The 8,220-nt window shown below is 29.3% G+C and overlaps 1 long non-coding RNA gene across 1 annotated transcript; it reads right to left on the reverse strand.

Moving 5' to 3' along the window:
- Positions 1–352: 352 nt before the first annotated feature.
- LOC134723253 (uncharacterized) lies at positions 353–1,665 on the reverse strand. Its single transcript, XR_010108031.1, has 3 exons — positions 1,592–1,665; positions 657–675; positions 353–430 (listed from the first exon to the last, which is right to left on the reverse strand). It is a non-coding gene; the product is annotated as an uncharacterized LOC134723253 (long non-coding RNA).
- Positions 1,666–8,220: the final 6,555 nt, after the last annotated feature.

An 8,220-nucleotide genomic window follows, 5' to 3' on the forward strand; every position in this document is an offset into this window, starting at 1 on the left:
ATAACTTAAACCTAACATTTAACTTAAAACAACGACTAGTACATTTGTTTATAATCAACAATGGTTTCCAATGTCGATTGAATCGAATCTGACTATGTCATAATCGATAAAAAAAATAATTAGATATTCGGTTAATTGTAATAGTACAAAGGACGATAATCAGTAATTGAAACATCTTACATGTATTAACTACAGAATCAATAATAAACATAACACATTGGCAGTATATATGTGCTTGAAACGTATTTCTTAAATCATCTTCATTTGGAACGTTCATGGCCAAGGACGGAAAAAAATATATCTAATATATATATCTTATCTAATCAGTAAATATGTCTTTTACATTTTAACACTACCTTTCTGGTTTTCCATTTCAGCATAAATGCTTGGTTTGTCTTGGACACCTAGCGCTTCGTAAACACCCATCGAACTAAAATCATCAAAATAAAGTAATTTTAAAGTTTACTAAAAACACGGTAGAATTATAGCTTATTTGTGTTTTAATGTTTATCAGTTCATAGTGATTCGAAACCGAATTAAATATTGTTTTTTAGATCCCTATTTAATTTTCACCAGTAAAAGAGTATTGTTTTAAGATATGTAATTTTTTTTTTAGATATCCATATACATATAATCATGTTAATATGAATACTTACGATTTCGATGATGTTACACCTAAATAATAAAAAAGATAATAAAATATATTACAATTTCGCAATCAATTCGACTATAGCTTTTAAAATCACAGGAACAAATATAGCAATAGTTCAACATAAGTATACGGCAAATTAATGTTGTACCTATTGTGCATCGAGGTGTATTGTGAAATATTTCTCTTAACGAGATAAGATATTGACAGCTATAATTAAACATACACAATAAAGAAAACAAGTCAGACATAGTTTTTGTAAAATTTATTATCATTATTAGTGTATTTAATTTTGGATTTTACGTATCTTCTAATTGGCTGAAAGCGTTTTGTATATCAGCTCATATACATAATACTGACATGTGACTGTACCGTAATTAACGTTTGTTCATGGTTATCTCAGACTTTAACTTGTATTTAAATTGAATTACAAGGAATGAGTGTTATATCATTTCTATCAATACAGTGGACAACAACTACTAGTGAGCATCGTAATTCAATGCGTTAATAAAAAAAAAAAATAAGACATAAATATTTAATAGCATTACTACAAATTAAACAAGTATTCACTACATGTAAAAAATAACTTGATATAAGAAACTTATGTCTATCGTACAGCATTCAAAGACGAGTGGCTGCAAACGGTACACTTATCATTAAACCAGTTGTTCTTTGTTTCCAGGGCACGTTAAACTCTAGAATTTTCATAAAAGTCGCGTCATATTTATTATACAATGAGATAAACTAAAATTGACAAATGCTTTTGATCAGAAATCTAAATTAGATATATTTCTCCCTTCATATAGGCAGTAAGAACAATATAAGCGAATTCATTCAAATGTAGAGTTGTCTTACATGTCTAACTAAAATAAAATCTATTATTTTCATAGTTGACCGTTGCAAGAAGAACAAGATCTTCCAATACGATTTTACCATACGCACCTTTGGTTTTTTCTAAATCATCATAAACACTTATTTTTTCTTTGGTACCAAGTGTCTCGTATGTTTTACAAGATCTGAAACATATAATGATATTTTTTAATACGGAAATATAATTTGAAAAAAACGAATATCAGAAGTTTTGCTATAAAACAGGCGGAAACAGGCGGAAACAGGAGAGTTAAATCAATCAGATTTAAACTTATTTTTTAAGGGGTGTCGTGACAAATGATATGACATATTTAAATATTGAATATTGTCTAGCGTTGAATTACTGTAAAATATCAATCGTAGATGAAAAAAGTAATTTACAATATTTATAATGTGACGATGCATGTGTATAATTATAAGACTGATTATGAATGAGGCACCAATTGCAATCTTTCAAGTAGTTGTTCCTTTGTCTTGCGGCACGTTAAACTCTAGAATTTTCATAAAATTTGCATCATATTTATTATACAATGAGATCAACTAAAATTAACATTTTTAAAATCCAAATAGTATGTGCTTGATATATTTTCAATTGTGTTTTTGCTTTTGATGCATTTGACGACATGACAATTCCTAACGTCCGTGGGTCCTACGCGCTTTTGTTGAAGTACTTTCATCTATAATAATAAACATAAACATTTGAATGTTAGTTTTGTAAAATTACATATTGATTTAAAAACGAAAACTTGTATATCTGATTCTGTTAATTAACAGAATAGGGAATCGTGTCAGCGACGACAACCTGACGAAGGAACGTAGAGCAATTGAGACGTTCCTATATTACGGATAGGACCTAATATGTAGAGTCACAGCTTAGACGACAGCCGTGCAATTTAAATTAAAAAAATACACTTCTACAGGGATATAGAAAATCGACCAGACAAAATAATATATTGTAATTGAATCAATTTTGCAGTCGTTCATCTGTTGAAATTTTATATAAAAGATCAAGATAAAGTCGTCATCCTACTTCCAATTGAATCAATATGCCATCGTGTACTTGGATATTCAGTTAGTATCCGTTTACTATTGAAGCTTAACTTCGCATTGTAAGGAACTTTGAAATTAATAACAAAATGAATGGATAAAGCAATCTTGTCAACTTTTAATTCAAAATATATGAAAACGCCTCGCAATTATACCAGTTTTAGAATGCTTATTTTTAAACCAAGCATTCATATCAAATATAGAATGCGTTTGTTTTAAAAAAAGGGACGAAAGATACCAAAGGGACAGTCAAACTCATAAATCTAAAAAAAAAACTGACAACGCTATGGCTAAAAATGAAAAAGACAAACTGACAAACAATAGTACACATGACACAATATAGAAAACGAAAAAAATAAAAAAAACTCGAAACCCACCAAAAACTAGGAGTGATATCAGGTGCTCAGGAAGGGTAAGAAGATCCTGCCCCACATTTGGCACCCGTCGTGTTGCTTATGCGATAACAAATCCGTGTGGTATTTCAATGAACATGTAGGTTTTTTTCTTCAAGACAGATGAATATGAATGCAATTCTTGATAGCATTTTATTGAATCTACTTTCATGAAAAACACTCTGAAACCAATATGTGTAAACTCAGGATGTATCAAAATCTAAATCTAAACAATTGAAGAGCTTAATGACCAAAATGAACATTTTAATAATAGTGAAATCTATTTTATGTCATTTTTATCTGATAAATGTCAAAGAATCCCTTTATACTCACTGTGGATACTCAACATCTGAAACAATACAATATAAATACAATAATGTTCAATAAAGAGACATATTATAATACCAACAATAGCAGGACTGTGGATCTAAGTTATTTTTATGTTTATTCAACCATATATAAAGTTAAACTGATTTTATCAGGACACAGTTTCAAAAGAATGGAGATATTAGAGAAAACATAATTCAAATTTTGTTTTTACTTTGAAGTGCTACATCTCGTAACTTATTGCGTTTGCTTCATTCTAAAAGCACCTATATATGAATGACATATCCCACAGATGATTCGATATTCCAGGGGTTTTGATTTTTAATACCGTTTTAATGAATAAGGAATACTCCTTACAAAAATGCATTCGAAGAAAGGGTTCTGAATTGTGAGTTCTAGTTACGTTATCCTGAGTTGATTGACTGCGATATAATTGCAGTGTTACAAATGATTACTGATGTTCTTTTATTGATTAGCAGAATGTTCACGATGATAACATCACCGAAAGTAATGTATAGCCGAATTTTAATTAGCATTTACGTTGCGCATGTGAAACAGGAGCTGCTTAGCTTTGCAGGATACCCGATTATTGCTTTTGGTGGAGTTCGTGTTGCTCAGACTCTTCTTTTTTTAAGATAGATGTTTGTGTCTGTCTTTGTCCTTGTGATTCACTTTTGGATAATTATGTTGTATGTTGTTGGTTTTGAATGTCCCGTCACCTTTGTATCTTTGGACTATTTTATATCATTAAGCTAACTTACCAAATTTATTTTCCACTTCTTCGTATTCATCTCCATTTTGAATATTCTGGAAGCCGGCGTTTACATAGAATTTATCATTTCTTGAAAAAAGAAGTAATAACTAATGTAAAAATAAGTTTCAATTCTATAAGCAATTATCGGTTTACTTAGAATATTCAAAATATTGTTTTGAGTATAGCAGTATGTCAACACAAAAATAATATACGAAGTATTATAAAAAAAAATGTCGAGTTTTTACAATATTTGTGCTATTTTTTGTGTTATTTCAAAATGTATGTCGTAAGGGCAGAAGACGTATCTCTTTGTTTTAATTTCGATTCTCTTTTAAGCAAATATAACTAAATTGCCGACTTTAATGAGAATTGCGCATCATTGTGATATAAATGAATTTGGTACGTTATAAAATAATAATTTTGAAAGTAAACCAAATATAGAGTGCATGACAATGGTGATATATTATCAAAAACAACAGCCAGAAAAGGAGAAAAAATCATCAAAGATTATCTTATTCTCAGACACCATTAAATATATTTGATATAAATACACTGAATGCTATCAAAACACTGTCGATGCTGTTTTACTATGTAGTCAGTTTATGTAAATTATGATTTTCCATTTTGACATATTGAACGTTATCAATTTTAATGTAATTCTATGCTAACTTTTAATTAATGTTCAAGCAGTGTTTCCGTGTGATATGTATTTTTTTTATTTTACTTTTTGATTCAAGTAAGTCAAGCTTTAAAAACAATACAGTTATCTTTAGAAGCTTACTTTTAATTTATTTTTACATCTGTTTGATTTCGGAAATACATAATGTTCTCGATTTCAGAAAAACATCATGTATATTTTGTTATTATCATTAATATTTATATTATATATTTGATATCAAAATAAAACAATGTGGTATGATGTCAATGTTTTGAGAAAACTCCCATCAGCGACCATACAACGGTAATGCGTTCGAAATGAAATACATTATAATACGATTTTAGAACAGCAACCATTCGCCTATACAAAATAAATCCACCAACATGCATATATCTTCAGAAAGGCCTTGACATGTTTTTCTTATTTTAAGTTAATTCTTTAAATTTTTGCACCATACATTTGTTTTATTGATCACACAAATCTTACTTTTACGTTAATAATGGCATGTCCGGCGTAACATTTCAGATTGATTAAAATACAATTTTCCTATGTACCGTTGTTATTTTGCACTATCAATCTGGAACAAATTTGGAACTCCAACTTCATTTAAATTCTAACGTCTTTGCTGTTTTATACATTGTGTGAAATTTGAAGGAAGTCCTTAACGAATAAGTCAGCAGAAAAACCTGTCTTAATATGTTATTAGGAAACTTAATCAAATTTCGAATTTTATTATAATCACTATACTATATTTAAATCATATTATAACTATACTCAATCAACAAAAACGATAAGCAATTTCAAAGTTTCAAATATAAAAAAAAAACTTTTCCATGAAGCAGAATTTCAATAAATCGCATGTCTACCCACAATGTCCAAACGTTATTTTCCCCCTTCCTTAAGTAATATATGTGATATGAATGTAAAATGACCCTTTATAATACAAAAATAACATATTTAAAAGATACGATTTATTAGTTCATACAAATGACAAATTTAGTTTGACTGTTTTCACAAATATTATGACCTTTTCATTGTTTTTTCGGAAAGCATTCCCTATGTCTAGCCATTATGTCCAAGGGCTCCATTAAGACGTTTCTGCACAGTGGCGTCTTTTATATGAATACCACACTATTCCGTCTAGGCAATTAAAATGATTCCGGAAAATGTTCATTCCAAAATGGTCTGCTTAATCCAAATAACACTCAGATAAAAAAAAAAAACACACACACAGAAGCATTGGACCCTTTATAGACACATGGGAAAAGGGGGGATAGGTTACGGATAATTTCTTATGAACAAAAGTTTTCACAGAAATCACGCACCTTTATACACAACATATGTAGATTAGAATACGTAGTTACTTTCACTAAAATTAATTTGGCTCGTTTAATTTTCATAAAATTTTGACTAGTAAATATTACACTGGTTATATAGCAATTTGACAAACACGGATTTTGATCATTGAGAAGCTTAATATTTCCATAACAATATAACGTAATTAAAACGTTTAGATGATTTTTCAGAGTTATCTCCCTGTAGTGTTAGGTACCACCTTAAATGGTCTTATTAATTTCCAAAAAATATATAGGGACTTATTTGTCAAATAAAACCATCAGTGCTAAAAAAAAAATAGAAAAAGCATTTCAAATAATCTGAAAACTCGCACAAACACATAAAGAAATTGAACAAAAGTGATTTCAATCTGAATAAAATAATCTCAACTAAAATCATTATAAAAAGACATATTCCAAAGTTATCAAATTACCGATTTTTATGAAATAACTACCATAAGTTTTTATGTTTAACTTGTCAAAATATTTTAAGTCTAATTCTTATCTTCTCAAATTTTCCTCTGGCAGCAATATTTTTGGTGTTGAAAAGTTTGCTTTGCATTCTATCCAAAATAAATTGGAAGAATTTGCATTTATTTTTACCTCATGACCTTTAACTAGAGCAAAACACATACATGTACCGAAATATAAGCATTTTTTTTAATAAATAGATTATTGTTTTTTTTTTCGTTTGAATGGTTTTACACTAGTTATTTTTGTGCCCTTTATAGCTTGTTGTTCGGTGTAAGCCAAGGCTCCGTGTTGAAGGCCGTACTTTGAACTATAATAGTTTACTTTTATCAATCACAAATTTAAAGGAATTTAAATATAAAAATAACGGCCCAATTAATGTACAAAAAACGGCAACATACGACAACTTCTAAATGGCAGGCCCCTTACTTTGAACAGGTATATCTAGTATCATGTGGGGTTAAACACTGTGAAACATGCTCCCTAAACTGATACATCATAGAAACAGCACATCATACAACAAACTTTAAAAAGCAGTTGAAAACGGGCTCATTTATAAGATCGATACGAAATACAAAAACAAATACATTCATATATAATTTTGTTCTGACTGCAAACGTTAACAAAAAATGTTGGACAATTTATTTTCGCACATGTAATAGTATTTTCAGTACTGTTGCGATGCTATCTCTACTATTGATGATTGAATAGAAAATAGTCAACTTACTTTTCTTTTTTATTTTTCCCTGCAAGTATAAACACTTAACCGTGTGAGATTATATACACTATCTAATATTATATCAAATATGAAGCACATTAGATGAATAACACATTGAAATAATAAAATTATAATTATTAGGAATTTTAGCTACTAAGGCAATGCTTTGTTTCCTCTTTTTCGTATTTGTATAGTTAGTGAGGTTGAACGAAATGTACACATTCAGAAAATAACCAACATATCGAAGAAACTACACCTTGAAGTATCTGCTTACTCTTGTAGTAACGAATATCTACTACCACAAATTAACATCCTACTTTACAGCTAAGGCATCTTTAATGACTTATCTTGGCATGTTATTTACATATTGAGCGTTTACTGAAACTGGTTGGATTGATTGGTTGTTGGTTGCTTAACGTCCAGTGGCAAATATTGCATGCATGTTCAGGACGAGAACAAGTTAACAATGAATACAATTGGTAGGTCTTGTCATAAAAGAGGTAATTCGGGAAACTGGTTGGATAATAGTCAGTCTTTCGATTAAAAAAAAACATTAATGTATTAAAGTAATAATTTTAACTTTTTACGGTCTAACGTAATTGATTCTTGATTTACGTGTATTGCCAAAATAGAAAAATGTATCTAGGTCACAAGCCATATTGAACTTTGTTATTACCAGTTTATATAAGTATTTGTTGTCTCACATGTTAATCTATTCTTTACTTTTCAAAGCATTTAAATTAAGTTACCAGTTATATATCTTATCATAGTAAAGGTATATTCAATTCAAGAAGAAGAAACATGTCAACCTTAATCTCTTTCCAAAGTGTGCGATTTCAGCAGAAAGAGGTCATAATTTATGATGATGGTTAGCCGATGTTACCTTTTTCTTAAGATTTTACCTTGACTTCTTTTGATCAACAGTATCACTATAAAGGAGGCGCATACAATAACTAAAGTAACAACAACTCCTACTACAGCACCAATAACTGCATTTGAT

This window comes from Mytilus trossulus, chromosome 6 (assembly GCF_036588685.1).
Source record: "Mytilus trossulus isolate FHL-02 chromosome 6, PNRI_Mtr1.1.1.hap1, whole genome shotgun sequence".
Classification (NCBI taxonomy): Eukaryota; Metazoa; Mollusca; class Bivalvia; order Mytilida; family Mytilidae; genus Mytilus; species Mytilus trossulus.